General features: G+C 41.2%; 1 pseudogene; it reads left to right on the top strand.

The window, feature by feature from the left end:
- Positions 1 to 3,572: 3,572 nt before the first annotated feature.
- Positions 3,573 to 4,811, top strand: LOC104863129 (annotated as a pseudogene).
- Positions 4,812 to 16,836: the final 12,025 nt, after the last annotated feature.

Below are 16,836 nucleotides of genomic sequence, written 5' to 3'. Positions count from 1 at the left end.
GTTTGTCAACACAGTGGCAAAGCAAGCAGCTAAGAAAATTGAGAGAAAGAGACTTCTGATCATCCTTCACACAAACTTACCTGGTTTTAGGACCCATTACACTGACAGAAATGAAGATAAGGCCCATGAATGGGGTTCACCAATATGTATAAAGATAATACATGGAAATTAAAAGTGCAGTGCACAGTAGTGTTACCTAAAGCATTAACATATACTGTTGTGAAATACTTCCATGAAAGTACCTACGATGGAAGGGATATTTTTGACCAAAAGTTCGCAGCCATACTTGAAAAAGACTTGATAAAATACTTTCCAAAGGATCATTATGGCTATATAATGCAAAGAACAATCAAAAGCTAGAAAAGCTTCCAACAAGTAAGGGAGTATAAGATAAGGAGACTTGTCCTCTTGAGGATTGGCAATTAGGCTTTACTGAAACACCTAACATTTCTGGAAGTTACAAATATTTCTTAGTGTTAGTAGGTACCTTTTCAAGGGGCATAGAAGCTCACCCTACTCAAATGGGAAAGACAACAGAAGTGGTCGAAGTCTTATGAAAACAGAGAATAGAACAATGTCAGACTAGCAATCAGCAACAAAATTCTAACTCTCCAAGACCTGGGATCCAGACACCTGGCAAATAACAATTTGGCAAAATGAAGAAAGGAAGTAGATCTCCCAGAGTCAGGAGGGAACTGACAGGGAAATTAGAAACTACAGAGATGTTAGAGGAATAGACCACATTGTAGAGAAAAGAAAGAAGCAGTATGGAAGCTTACGCCAGCTCTAGGAAGAGCCTGTCTTTGCAGACACAAGGTGAGTCTCGGATGGAGAGCAGAAAGAAACAACAGATCAGGCCAGCAGTTCTAGCTCCAAGAAAAACCATGGCTATTGTGATAGTAAATGGATTGTGTTAATTTGAGTAAGAAATGCACAACTAAATTGGATCAGCATAGTTCTGGGTGTGGCTCAAGGGATTTATTGAAGACAGAAGACCCGCTCTGGGTATGAATGTCACCAACCAATAGGTTTATACCCTGAATGGAATAAAAAGGAAATAAAAGGGAAGGTTCGCTTCTGTTTCTTCAGAGGAGTTCCAGTCTTCACCTTTACCTTGAACATCATTTTCTGGCTTCTGCCACAGAGTCTTCACCCTTCCAGAGGAGACCCTTTAGCCTTCTGATACAGACTCACAAAGTACACTACGGTGAGCTCCAAGCCTTGGACCTTTGACTGGATTCTTCAGATCACCAGCACATAAACAGCCCTTTTGTACTCTTCTACACCTGATTCTGTGAGCAGCCATTGTAGGACTACCTTGTAAATCCCTATATATTTATATATCTTATGTTAAATCTGTTTTCCTAATGAGCACTAACTGATACAGCTATTATAAACTGCAAAAACAGTGTGGGTTTTAGTGGGAATTCTGTTTCCACGGGGCAAGCAACAGTTAGAGAAGGAATACAGTGCAGTGCCACCATATTGCCAGACAGTGTTCCATGGGCACTGTCTCAAAAAGAGGTTTATTATTATTATTTAAGTCTGAGACTCAGAACAACTAAAAAACAAGTTCACCTCAGGGTTTCCATGTAACCTTCCCACAGTGACTAGGTGACAGCCATGAGAGACAGTCACAGAGAGGGTGCAGGCTAGACACAAATCTTCTGAGAAATGTAAATTCAGGCTAGCAAGGATATAGACCCTTGCCCTCCATGGTGAGGACAAGGACTCATTTTCTTTTACACCTCTTTCTTCTTCACTGGTTTGGGTGGGAGAGGTGAAGGGGTGAGAGATTTTCCTTTTCCTTTTTTTTTTTCCTTCCTTTACTTTTTCTTTATATTTTCCTTTTAATTTTTTATTGTTCCTATTTTTTACACTTTTTTTTTCTTATTTGCTCTCTTCTACTACCTTTATCTAATTCTATTAATTTCCTTCTACTCCTTAGTAGAATCATTATCTCACTTCTATTTCCTCCTTTTCACCTTCAGTTGCTTAATTTGTCAATGTTTTCCTTCTTTCTCTCATTCACCATTCTAACTTTACTAGTAAAAACATTTTTATTAATTTTTAGTTAACTCTATGTTATTTCTGTTGAATTCTTTTGTATTAGTAGAGGTAGAATTATCATATTTAATAGATATTTACTATATGTCAATATTTTGTTGTCTTTGAGTTTAAACTATAATTATTAGATCTCTTTTCTACTGTTAAGGTAATTAATACTGTCAATACATTATTGATTATGTCAATATCCAATTTGTCTTTGATACCAGTATCGTTGAAATCTACTTGCTATTGCAAAAGTGTCATGGTTATTTCTATTAATAGGTTTTCTCTGTATGCCAATGTCTGGATTACCTTTGTGAAATTAATATTGCAGTCCAGGGCCAGGGATTTAGCTCACTCATTCCATGCCAGCCTCACAACACATAAATTCAATCCCCAGTACAAAAAAAAATATCTAACTATCTATCTATCTATCGATATATACATATACATATATATACATATATATATACATATATGTATATATATATATGTACATATATATATATATATATATATATTGCAGTCCATTCTCAGAGACCTGGGAGCTGAGCCAATTATACTGCACAATCTAGGCCATATTAATGGAAGTTGTCAGATCTTGGGAGAGAGGTAAATATCCATGTTCAGAGTGGATCACTAAAAAATAGACACTAACTAAAGAGCTCGATATCCTAGCAACATAGAGTTTCCACAATAAGTTCCCAAAAACCTCAGCACAGCACAGAATCAATAAAATTGAGAAGACAAAGCAACAAAATGCCTTTTAAAATTCCCAAATGCCTCAAAGCCAATCTCTTAGGCATTGAGGAGGAAATTAAAGTCACACAGCTAAAATATTCAAAAAGATAACAGAAAAGATTGAAAAAACAGATCAATAAGGTGCTCAGAATTCTCAAAGAAAATGTAACTAAACAGATAATGGACATAATAAAATGGTCACTAAGTTTACAGTAGACACTAAGAAAAAGCTAGCTGAGTTAAACAAAATAATACAATGCATGAATTACCAGTTTAGAAAAAAAAAACTGGGCTCCATGAAAAGGCTCCAAGGAGAAATTCAGGAGATTAAGAATTATATGGAAAGTATGGGCATCAGAAATTACTAATGTGAGGAGAGTGTCAGAATTAGAAGACAGTGCTGCTGTCCGAGACCAAGTATTCAGAAATACCTAAAAACAATAAGAGTATATGAAAAAATGAATCCAAAAGCTACTACACAATGCAAAAAAACTCATCTAAGATTAATTGGAATTAGTGAAAATCAGAAGACAGTACAAATAGCATAAAAAACTGTTTAATGAAATAATAGCAGAAAACTTTCCAAATATGGGGAAATAGCCATGATAAAAAGAGAACCTCTTGTTGAGATGAAGGTGGAGGCAGCCATAGGAGCAGCAGTGGTTCCTGGGCAGAGCAAGGCAGACTATGGAACTGCCCCATCCCCAGGCAGCATCACAGAGCTGGCCAACTTCCTGGAAGGAACGAAATGTGACTGAGCAGCTGCTGGCGTTTAGTGCCTGGAACATGTGGCAGCTGCAGAGCTGGGGCAGGTGGCAAGTGGCCAGTGGCAACTGAGGGGGAAGGAGATGGCTGTGAGACAACACCATGGCCTCCTCAAGGAGGATGCTGTCCATAAAGAAAACCAAAATCGAAGCGTTCAAGCCCACTGAGGTGCAGGGGAAATATGTGAAGAGTTGCCTCTGCTGCACAATCTTGTGCCTTCATTTATCTGGCAGGGTCCAACAATTCCAAGAGGAACTGATACTTGTCTTCCGGATTCAAGATCTACTGCTTTGTCAGCTTCTGGAGACGGAGTGGTTTCAAGATGCCAGAGTTTCCTTAGAACTCCAGTTCAAAGAACACCACATGAAATAACGAGAAGCGAAAACAACAGATTATCTTCACCTTCTTATCTTGCCAGGAGTCTAGCAGATGTTCTGAGGGAGTGTGGCTCGTCTCAGTCATTTTTGACATGTTAATTTTATTGTTGAAAATGGAGATTCTGGTTCCTGATATTATTATTCAGATAATTGTGGTCAGAGAAGGTGGGCACTTTGAGATCATGTACACAAAGACAACAGATATGAATACAACCATGGTCTCTTCCAAAGAATGCCACAGAATCAGGGGTCATGCTCCAGGAATTGGGTATGCTGCTGCTACATCTTTAAGAAATTAACTAACCATGGATCTGAAGATTTGCCCCTTCCTCCTAGCTGGCCTGTGAACTGGACAATGAGAGAGAGAAAATATTATATAGATCATAACACAAACACAACTCACTGGAGTCATCCTCTAGAATTAGAGGGGCTTCCTCCTGGATAGGAATGAGTTGAGTCTTCAGACTTTGGAACCTATTCTATAGATCACACAAATAAAAAGCCTCAGTATAGGCATCCCTGTGCTCCTAGTACAGGATCCTTGGTAGGATCAAATTCCTGTCACTTACCAGCCACAGCAAACTGAAAGAAATCAGTTTTTTCTGGTACCTACAAATCCTTACCATACTGCAGAAATTTCTAACTGGCTTCAAGTTTATGCTCCAGCCCCTAGGAAATATGACCACATTCTGAAGTGGGAACTCTTTCAGCTGACTGACCAGGATACATACCAGGCAATGCTAAAGTTGTTCTTCAGAAAAGAACTGGAAGAGACTGTTAAAATGTATGAAGCCTACAGACAGGCTCTTCTCACCAAGCTGGAAAATCTCAAGCAAAGATTAGTAGTGGTATGCCCAGCAACATGGCAAGAATTTTTAAATTAACTTTTCAAAAGAAATTTTAAATTTTATAAGCACTATAAAATATTTTCACAGTTTTAAAAATGCAGACTAATACCTTGGTTAACAAAGGTAGCTTACTTTTTGGAAATTATGAAATTCTAATTTTACATGTATTTTGTCACTAGAAGTTTTCTTTTATTACAAAATAAAAATGAGTCTATCCTTTTAAGAGCCAACATGTTATCTGTATCCAATGTTATGTATTAGGAAACTGCTTTGAATATTTTTAATGGAAAAAAATTTGGCAAGAAAATGCCATAGCCATATATTAAATAGGGAATGATCACTTGGTAACTTCTTACAGCAATAGTACCTTTCTTTTTTTACCAAAATTATGTTTGTTTTCCTCTTCCTTCACTGTCTCTTTGTATGTATCACTCTTCACTAAGCTGCTAAAGTAATCAAAACCTTTTCTAGTGCCCAAATGGTCAGGAATTCCATTAAGGCAAACTCTCAAATCTTTAGTGAAACTATATATCTTTTTAAATTCAGCATCACTCTTCAAATACGATGCCTTAGTAATGCTTTCTTGAGAATCTTTCTCATCCTTGCTTTCTGGAGTACAGTTTTTTTAATGTTGATGCCATCTCATGCTGGATCAATGCAAGGCATAGCCTAAATTTTCCTCTGCAGGTTTCAGGAAGCCCCTCTGTAGGTTACTGGACATTTTAGAGGGGTGGGGAACAGTACATCTAGGAACATGGATTCTCTCTGGTTCTCTCAGAACCAGAGCGAGAGAATATTGGGCTGCAGTTGGCAGCAACTACAGAAAGCACCAGAGAACTCCAGCTGGCTTTCATGAAGAGCGTATCCACAAGCTCCAAAAAAGAGGTGGCGCAGTTCTCAGCAGTACCTTTCTTTAAAAAAAAAAAAAAGTATTTTTTAAAAGATCGTTACTGTTTTAATGTGGAATGTTATCTGGAATGGGATGGTTTACATGTTACCATGGCATGGTTCAAAATGCAAAATAGGATATGGAACCTTTGTTGGGACAAATTTCTGTATGTGATGTATGTGGCTTCCCTGAAAAATGTAAGGAACCCTTTTGAAATAGTCTTTCAGGCATAAATTTCAGCATAAGGCCATAACCTGGGTGGGGAAGGCATGTGCAGCTATCAGCATTGATAACTTCACTTCTTTACTCTCAGCCAGAGATCTTACTGCTGTTAGCACAGCTCCCAGTGAGATAGCGCAGGGTTCCCAGCAGCACTACACACCACCGACTCACAGAATTGGCTAAGCTGCCTAATGTGACACCTAGGGATCCCATGAGAAATCTTGGCCATTATATCAATTTTATATTATTTTTTATCTTCAAAGTGTTTTGCCACAAAACTTTAAAAGATATTCTTTCTTTCCCAATGTTTTCCCTTTTGGTTTATATTAAAATGTTGTTCATAATTAGTATTTAGTAATTGATTACAGACAAATATATGCTACTTGTAAATCTCTAAAATTCTGTAAATTCATAGCTTTTCAGTTACTTTTACCTGAGTTGTAAATATATGTAAATATGTTTCTAGTTTTAGTAGTCTTGCAAAATACAAAGTACTCCAAGTTAGACATAAGTTGGTTTGAGTTATTGATAAAATATTGTGTTTGATTTTATATAATAATTTTATTAAATATATTTTTGTGGAAACTGAAAAAAACAAAAAAGAACCTCTCTACAACACATCACAGTCAAAATCTCTAAAGTCTAATACAAGAACAGAATCTTAAAAGCTGTTAGAGAAAAGGAATGAATCACTTATAAAAGTAAACCCATTAGTATTAATACAGATCTCTCAACACAAACCTTAAAAGCCAGGAAAGCATGGAATGAAGTGTTTAAAGCCCTAAAAGAAAATAACTTCCAACTCAGTCTTATATATCTTATAAAATTGTATTTAAAATTAAAGGAGAAATAAGATCTTCCCCTGACAAAGAGAATCTCAAGAAATTCATAACCACCAAATCAGCACTGCAAAAAAAATTATCAAGGGCAATGAAGACACAACGAAGCCAACAATGAGAAAAAGCCTAATAGAATAAATACACAGGCAGTATGAGCAGGAAGTCAGCAACAAAAAAGTAATTAAATGACAGGAATAAGTCAATACCTTTCAATAATTACTCTCAATGTGAATCATTTAAATTCCCCAATAAAAAGACACAGATTAGCAGAATGGATTAAGATACAAAACCCAGTGATATGCTGTATACAAGAAATATATTCAGTCCAAAAAGACATTTACAGATTTAAAATCAAAGGATGGAAAACAATATTCCATGCAACAGGAGCCTGGAAAAAAGCAGGAGTAGCTATCCTATTTTCAGACAGAACTGATCCGAAAAACCAAAGAAAATCTTGACAAATTAGTTAAGGAAACAGATTCAGTAGGAATAGAAAACAATTACATACATATATGTATGCACCAAATACCACATCCAACTTCACAAAGCAAACACTACTGGACATAAAAGGTCAGATGAACACCAACACAATTAGATCACAAATCGATCAACTAGACAAAAAGTCAACAAAGAAATATCAGAGTTGAACCAAACCTTCAAACAAATAGACTTAATAGATATCCTGGTTTTCCACCCAACAATAGAATGCACAATCTTCTCAGCAGCGTATGAGACTTTCTCCAAATGCTAGCCCATAAAGCATGCTTAACTAAGTGCAAAAGAACCAAATTATCCATGCATATTATCAGATCATAGTGCAAAGAAACTAGAAATCAATGGCAAAAGAAGCCACAGAAATACAAAAACATGGATATTAAATAAAATCCTTTTGAATAATCAAAGGATCATAGAAGAGCCAAGGAAGACATTGGACCATTCCTAGAATTAATTGATAATGCCAGTAAGACATACCAGAATTTATGGGACACAATAAAAGCAATCCTAAGAGGCAAGTTTATACCTATGAATGCCCACAAAACAAAAACAGAGTTGGTCCAAATAACCTAATGATGTACCTTAAGGTCCTATAAGAACAAGAACGATCCAAATCCAAAGCAAATACAAAGAAGGAAACGATAAAGATCAGAGCAGAAAATAATAAAATTGAGACTAAGAAGAAATACAAAGAATCAATCAACTGAAGAGCTAGTTCTTTGAAAGAATAAACAAAATAGATAAAACCTTAGCCAATATTAACAAAAAAGGAAAGAAAAGGCCCAAAGCAATGCTATTAGGAATGAAAACTCAAAATAGAACCCCTGAAATTCAGAATAGTAGTAACTACTTTGAGAATTTGATACTTTAATAATTAGAGAATTCAGAAGAAATGGATAAATTCATAGATACATAAGAATTACCAAAACTAAACCAAGAAGATGTTTTTTTAAACCTGAGTAACCCAATAACACACAATGAAATTGAAGAAATTAAAAGAACAACCCTACCTCCTATGAAAAGCCCAGGTCACTACTTCATGCAACAAGAACTTCAGGGAAGAGCTAATGCCAATACTCCTCAAACTCTTTAATGAAATTGAAATTTGACATTGGGTGCCATTTCTGGAAATTACTATTACCCTGCTTTGATTGGTGAAAAGACATCAACCAAAAAAGATAACTATAGACCAACCTGTTTAATTAACATAGATGCAAAAATCCTCAACAAGATACTGACAGCAAATCATCAAAAAGATTATATATCATAACCAAGTAGGCTTCACCCCAGAAAGGCAGGGATTGTTCAGCATACACAAATGAATAAATGTAATACATCACATAAACAGTTGCAAAGACAAAACTCACTCTCATCTGACACATAAAAAGCCTTTAACAAAATCCAACCTCCATTCATAATAAAAACCCTAATGAAAATAGATATAGAAGGACCTTATCTCAATGTGATAAAAGCCATTTATGACAAACCAATGGCTAAGATCATATTAAATGGAAAAAATAGAAAGCTTTCCCTCCAAAATCAGGAACAAGATAAGGATGTTCTCTATCATCACTACTGTTCAATACAGTCCTCAAAATATTAACCAGAGCAATCAGACAAGAGAAAGAAATAAAGGAGGCCAGGCACAGTGGTGTGCATGCCTGTAATCCCAGCACTTGGGAACTGAGGCAGGAGGACTGCTACAAGTTCAAGGCTAACCTGAGCTACATAGTCAGTTCAAAACTGGCCTGAGCTACATAGCAAGACCTTGTTTCATGGGGCCGGGGATTTAGCTCAGCGGTTCGGTGGCCTGCCTTGCAAGCACAAGGACCCGAGTTCAATCCCTGGTAAAAAAAAAAAAAAAAAAGAGAGAGAGCGAGAGAGACTTTGTTTCATAAATAAATGAATGGGATATGTATAGGAAAGGAAGAAATCAAGTTATCATTATTTGTAGATGACATGATCCTCTATAAAGACCCCAAAAATTCCCTCAAAAATCTCCTAGAATTAATAGCTAAATTCAGTTGTATTTCAGGATACAAAGTCAACACCCATAAATAGTGTTCTGTACACCAATAGTAAATTCACCAAGAAAGAAATTAGAGGAACAACCTTTCCCTAATAACAATCAAAAAATGGGCAACTGAAATGAATAGTCACTTCTCAGAGGAAGTGCAAATGCTCAATAAATACATGAAAAAAATGTTCAACATCTCTGGCCATTACAGAAATGCAAATTAAAACAACACTGACATTTCATCTTAGCCCAGAAAGAATGGCCATTTTAAGAAATCAAATAATTACTAATACTTGTGATGCTACAAGGAAAAAGGAACCCTTCTATGTTGTTGGTGGGAATATAAACTAATACACTCACTATGAAAATAAGGATGGTTCAACATACATAAATCAATATTATATTATATTAACTATATACTATATTAATATAGTGTATAATATACACTATATTAACAAAGTCAAGAACAAAAACCATATGATTATCTCAATAGATGCAAAAAAAGCATTCAACAAAATCCAACACCCATTCATGATAAAAACCCTATAGAAAATTGAAAGAGGTGATCTTTATCTCAACCTGATAAAGGCTGCCTATGAAAACCAACAGCCAACATCTTTCTAAATGATCAAAAACTGAAAGCTTTCATGCTAACATCAGGTACAAGGATGAGTCCCATAAAACTATGCTTTTAGTATTTGCTTTCTCTAGCTATTCTGATATATAGTCTGGAGCTAAAGTCACCACCCATGGGCCAGGGATTTAGCTCAGTGGCACCTTGCCTGTCTTACAAGCACAAGGTCCTGAGTTTGATCCCCAGTACTGAAAAAAAAAAATTTCACCACCTGTGGCAGGGAATGTAGCTCAGTGATGGAACACTTACTTAGCATGTGTGAGGCCCTGGGTTCAATCCTCAGAAACACACACACACACACACACACACAATTCACCATCAAATAGCTACCAGTGTTCAAATCTCTTCATGTCAGGTTGTTCCATTCCATGTTTACCTTGCAATGGACAGGTGATGGTAGGGAATTAAATCCAAGTATTAAAGCCTGGAGTTATGTCATATGCCTCTAATCTAAGCACTCTGGAATGCTGAGGCAGGAAGATTACAAGTTGAAGCCCAGGCTGGGCAACTTATCAAGATCCTGTTTCAAACCGGGCGTGGTGGCACACGCCTATAATCCCAACACTCCGGAGGCTGAGGAAGGAGGATCGCTATGAATTCAAGACCCACCTGGGCTACTTAGTGAGTTCCAGATCAGTCTCAACTACATAGTGAGACCCTGTCTCAAAAAAACCAAAAAAAAAAAGACCCTGTTTCAAAATAAAAAGTAAAAAGATTTACTCAATGTGAAGGCCCTGGGTAAATAATACATTAAGTAATTAACTGAATAAATTAATGAACTCATGAAGCCAAGCATTGAAATCAGACCTCATGACTGACTCCTTCTCTAACTTCACTTGACCCTTGTCTTTCACAATATCAGGTGGAGTATATTTTCTTTCATTACCATGAGTTTGGTGATCAACAAGAGGGTCTCCTGCAGCCGCCCCTTCTACCCTGTCCATTATGTACCTGGGCAAAATATCTGTCATGCAAATAGCCTGAGGAAATTAGATCTGTGTTCTTGACAGCTGAAGAACTGAAAAGCATCTTGTGACCAGGTGATTAGGACCAGATGGGCATTACCTGGCCTCCAACCTCCACCTGTGAACAGACACCCACCTGTCTGTGATCATCTGCCTCCAAAATAACTAGCCCTACCTAAATCTTAAGCCTCCCAGAAAGAGAGACTTTGGGCAAGATCTGGACAAGAGTCTTCCATGTTCTTGATTAACCAGATTATTTAATAAAGTTGTCTTTGTCTTTCTTGCCTCAGAACCTTGTTCCTCAATTGAAATTCCCTTGATTGAATTGGCCTATCATGCAGCAAGCAGCCAGAATTGAGTCTGTTAATGTCACCTGATGGAATGTAAAAAGGCACACCCTAAAGAGATGGGTACCTCAACTTGGCCTAGGCAGATTCTTGACCTATCATTGCAGAAAAGCATTTCAGGGTAGCTCAATGAGAGGCATAAGCAGATTACACAAAATCAAAGAAGTACACATTCAATGCAGGCACAGCAGGAGGAGGCACACTATAGTCTGGGTTGGGTTATTTATAGTCTTGAGGTCCTTCACACAAATGATCTAGGATATCTATTCTTTGAGTTATTTATCATTTACTTAGAGTCTGTCAGGTTACCCATGGGACCAAGCAAAAATTGACTATTAAGGCTGAGGATTTAGCTCAGTGGCTCCCAGCCTACCTCACAATCTCGAGGTCCCGAGTTCAAAAAAAGTATCAACTGGGCTAAAATGCACACTTTGCATGGGTTTGAAGTTTAGAGCTGTAGTCCCCAATTAATAGTACTGTTTCTTTCAGAGTAAAAGCCGTTGGAATTTTTAGATTACTATATATCAGAAGAAAAACATACAGACTTATTGTATCATTAAGATTCTTGGAAATTTCAGGGTGAAGATCCTAGAAAAACAAATTTAGGGTTGAAAAGATGTTATATCCTCAGGTGACTGATGTCTGGAAGCTGCAGTTTTCTCAAAATTATAATTTTCTTGTCCCTTTTTACTTATCTACATTGCTTCTATCCTACCTCAGTAACAGAGCACTTGTCCAGAGTTTAGGACCCTAAGGTGTCAGGCCTGCCCCACCGCAGCCCTAGAGTTACAAAGAAGATGGCACCACCCAGGGAAGGGCTGCCCAAGATGGTCCGCATAAGCCCCAAATTCAGGAGTGGTTTCTGCTTTCCAAGAGGTACCTCTTTTTTTAAACAAAGACTCTATGTGGAGCCCAGCTGCCCTCTAACCATGATCTTCTTGTCTCTGCCTCCAAAATCCTAGGATTACAGGCCTGCACCACCACACCCAGCAGGTGTCTTTCTTAAAGAGGAGTTGCAGGTGACCTGTGTTAGGGTATAGGTAAGAACAAAAGGCTGGGAGTTGACATCCCAAGTTTTGCAACCCAGATATTTCACTTGCTTCACCCTTAGTGATGTCTCTGGGCCTGACCACTCCTGAGGCCCTCCCTGGGGGACTAACAGCTCCCTCCATCCCCACTCCCCGCATCCAGCCAGTGCACCAAGCCTCACCCACTTTGGTGCTCTGGCAGCCTTCTTTCTGGCCTCCCAAACTCCAGCCACCAGTGCTGTCTCTACCTAGCAGTCCCACTTAGACCCCTCCAAGCTCCCTCATTCTCTCTACTTGGAACCTTGTCCGTCTGGCCCGAGGGAGGCCCTTTCAGTTACTGACACACATCTCGCCACCCCTTTCATCACGTCATATACACTACAGTTTGGTCATCTTTGCTCCGAGATCTGGGTTAAGCACTGCAGGGTGCCCACTGCCATGACAAAACTGTGTGGCCAGAGCCATTAGTGTGTCTTCCTCCTTGGAGAAACCAAAGGCATCAAAGGTCAGAGTCCAGCCTGTCTTGCCCACCTTCTGTCCCCAACCCTGCTGCCTGGCGCACATATTCTCTTTGGGTAAAATCACTCTAGAAAATCTTCAGTGGGGAGGAGGATGTAGCTCAGTGGCACTGCACTTCCTGGCAAGTGCAAAGTCCTGAGTTCGATCCCCGGTACCAAAAAAAAAAATCTTCTAGGAACCATGATGGGATAAGGAGGAATCAGTCACGTCCAAAGGACCAGCCACTCCCACCCCTACTTGTTTAGAGAGCGAGCAAACGTACTTGCAGGTCTCCCTGAGCCTGGGAGACCTTGAACCTCAGCAGCTTCTCCCTGGGGTGGTCTCTGGCCTGCTCCGCCACTTCTTCCTGCCCTTCCAGCTCAGTGCAGTCACCTGAACAGCCTGGCAGGCTTCCAGGCCTCCGAGGAAGCTGCCACCTCTGCCACACCATAACTATCACCACCACTGCTGCTGTGAAATGCAATTACAGCAAACAACAGCCGCTGCCTCACTTGAGCCTCGCCATCCACACCTGGAGCTAATTAACTTAATTAGGCCTTAATGAGCTACACTGGTTGGAAGGCCTATTTTTACTTAATTATCCCCTAATGTTCTTGGCTTGGAGAAGCATGGAACCTGGAGGATGGTTTGGCAGTAGTAGCAGCAGCCACCTCTTCTCCCTACTGAAGGGACTCCCAGACGTGACACTTGTCTGCCAGGAGTTGAGCTCAAGGCACCTGAGGTCCCAAAAGTGAGAGGTGAAGTAGGAGCCACAGGCCACACCTGCAGAAACAGCAGCCCCACCCCCACCCCAGGCCTATCTTCTGGCTACCCTGCCTGAGCCAGGCTGAAGCCACACTGGGTTCTGCAAGGATGTGACAGGCATGATCTGGCTAGCTTTTGTGCTCACAGTCCTCTCTGGCAGGGACAGACAGGGACTCAGAGATTCACTCCTCCCAGCCTTCTAGTGGGAAAGCCAAGGCCCAGAGAGATGAGGGCCTTGCCTTGGCCATACAGCTGAGTGGTGGCAATGGAGGGAGGGATTCCCAGACCCTCTGCATTTTAAACAATGATGAGGTCCTTTCAGGTTGGGAACTAGCCTCTCCCACACAAGGCCAGGTTAGGGTAGGTGGAGGATCACCTGGTCCCTGGGATGTACTTCTCTAGCTCTAGGGTAGGACAAGGCAGTCTTGCTTCACTGGACAGACATGAGGGCTCATATCACTGACTCACTTGAATCTCTAGATTCCTTGGAGTCGATAGGGGACCTTGGTCTTAACATATCTGTGTTGAAAATGAGTAAGATCCCTCCCTGAAAAGCTGTCTTCTCTCTGGAACCCCAGACTCCCTCTGCCAATGGTTTCCTGAGCATCTCCAGCCCTGTCCACCCCCAGATGTCCAGTCCTAATGTAAACAACTCAGGAACCTCAGCTTCCCAGTCACTAGCCTACTCTTCCCAGCATCTCCCTCTTCTGAAAATGACCACACCCTTTGCTCATGCACTGAAGTCAGAACTGAAGAACAAAACTTGACAACCCTCCCTCACATACCACAGCAAACCCATCAAACATACCCTTGGTCCTGCCTCTAAATAACATCCCAAATGCCAGTCCCCTACACCTCCCAGTGAACACCCAGTCTTCAAAATCCTCTCATGACTTCCCATGACATCCAGAATAAAGACCGTTGTCCTTAGCGCAACTAACAGAGCCCCAGCCTGCCCCTCAGGTTGTTTGCACCTAACTTTCCCTCCTTAGTTACATAGGCTGCCTTTGGGGCCTCAAAGGGCTCAGGGCCTTTGCAATGGCTGCTGCTTCTTCCCATGACTCTCGGGTCTTTCAATCTTGGTGTAAATGTCACTGCAGGCTCCTCTGGCCCCACAAGCACCACAACCAGGTCCTAGTATATCACCCTGTTAGAATCTCTGTACAACACCAGTTAGCATCTGATAATGTTGTTTTCATGTGAGGCAGGCACAGTGCCACTGAGCTAAATCCCTGGCACAAAGGAACTTTTTGGTGAATGAAGAGGACATACCTTCCCACAGATGGCCAGGGTCCCCAAACCCTTCCTCAAGCTCCCCAGAGCCCACCCAAATGCCCCACACCTGAGCCTGGCATCCCTAGACTCCCATACTCTGCTCTCCTGTCCTCTGCTCACACCAATCCCACCACCTCCAGTACCCTTCTCCCATCCTCTGTGATCTGAAATTCTTGCTTCGCTGTGGTTCTACAGGTGCTTTTCCCTTGACCAGTAAGGGAGAGGTCTGAACCTCTGCCTGTTGGAATCTGTGAGCTTGGCATGACCCTTTGTTCTCAGGAGGCACTAATCTCTATCTGCTTTTGGGGCTTCAGTATGTCTAGATGCTGAGGCCCTGAGCCTCAGAAGGCAGTGACCCTTATCTCTGCCTGACCCTTTTCTCACCATCCCTGACCCAGTAGTCAAGGCCAAGATGGAATTAGGAATTAGCAGATATTAGCAGAAGGAAATAGAGTAGGTAGTTTATGGTGTCCCCCAGCTATCTCAGAACTAAGGATGTCACCAGGGGTTGAGTACAGGCAAGAGGATAATTAGCCCAAGTGAGGGCACAAGCTGCCTCTAGCTCTATCCAGCCCCATGTCTTAATCCTAACACAGTCAACCCAGGGCCTCTCAGCAACCAGCATCCTCCACAGGGAACGTGGTCACACCATCAGTTCCTGGCCTCAGCCTCCCATCCTGTGCCTCACTCACTTCCCCGGCATGAAAAGGTGCAGGGCATGGTTGCACACACCTGTAATCCCAGAACTGGAGAGGCTAAGGCAAGGGGATCACCACAAGTTTGAGGCCAATCTGGACTACACAGTGAAACCCTGTCTCAAAAAGGGGGTGGGGTGCTGGGGATTTAGCTCAGTGGTGCTGCCACCTGCCCCACAAGTGCAAGGACCCAAATTAAATCCCCAGTGCCAGAGAGAGAGAGAGAGAGAGAGAGAGAGAGGGAAATGGGCCTCTTTCTTCAGGTGGAAAAGCCCAAGGGAAGACAGGCCAGACTGGCTGGGGTGCTCAGGACCTTATGGCCCTCTGATCAGAAGTGCATGTGGACCCTCTATTCTCATGGTACCTTGGACTCTTACAGAGCCCTTCATCTTATGTAAAACCTGCCTTACAGATGATGTCCTTGACTTAACAAAAATCTGACATTGGGAATGGTGTCTTGATTTCATTGTGATACTACCAGCAACCATGACTGTCTGCCACCCCTCCTACTCAGCATAACTGTGCCCTGGGGGTGATAGTTCTGAGTGACAACTCCCACTGCCTCAGGTTCGAACTCCAAGTCTCCTATCTAAGAGGCCTGGGCTCTGGGGACCATCTCAGACCTCAGTGGCAGCACCCAAGCTCTCAGCCCAGCCTCTCCCTCAGGCTAGAGCTGGCTGGCCAGGGCAGTCTTGCAGATGCTCAGTGGGAGGAGGCTCCTGACCTGCAAGGGGTTTCATACTTGCTTGGCACTGCCCTTCACTGGATCTTACTTGCTGCCTTGGTTTCCCGCCTGATATAGATATTGGTGCTATTTAGCAGGATGATATAGGAGCCCATGAGCTCAAACCATAAAATACCCTGTTAAACCCAGCATTGGTGACTTCAGCTGAGTTGCTGCTGAGGCAGAAGCAGGGAGTTGTGGAATTTAAAATACTAAATTAGACAGGATCGTGGTGTACACTTTCAAGGACTCTGGAAGTCTGAGGTGGGAGGACTGCAAATTTGAATTCAACCTGGGCAACTTAGCAACTTAGCAAAACTATGCCTCAAAAGAAAAAAATAAAAAAAGCTGGCAATGTAGTTCATTACAAAGGCCCTGGATTCATGCCCCAGTACTACAATCGATCAACCACCAATGTTTAAAAGGGCTGGAGATGTATTTCAGTGTAAAGGTTCTGGGTTCAATCCCCAGCACTAAAAAAAAAAATCAGCCACATGCCAAACTAACCTCTGAGAAGGCCTGCAGTTCCAGCACTGTGAGGTGGGGGTGAGGCCTATTTCCTGGCCTTCCCCCGAAAGCTGTGAGGCTCCCCAAGGGGAGAGCTGAAGAGTCTCAAGTGGTTAGTGCACTGTCTCCTTGTCTCACAGAAGGGAAGGGGACTCT

Source organism: Fukomys damarensis, unplaced genomic scaffold (assembly GCF_012274545.1).
Source record: "Fukomys damarensis isolate Sample0158 unplaced genomic scaffold, DMR_v1.0_HiC HiC_scaffold_37, whole genome shotgun sequence".
Classification (NCBI taxonomy): Eukaryota; Metazoa; Chordata; class Mammalia; order Rodentia; family Bathyergidae; genus Fukomys; species Fukomys damarensis.
Note: the sequence above shows the minus strand (reverse complement) of the source record. Positions and strands in the feature narration are given on the sequence as shown.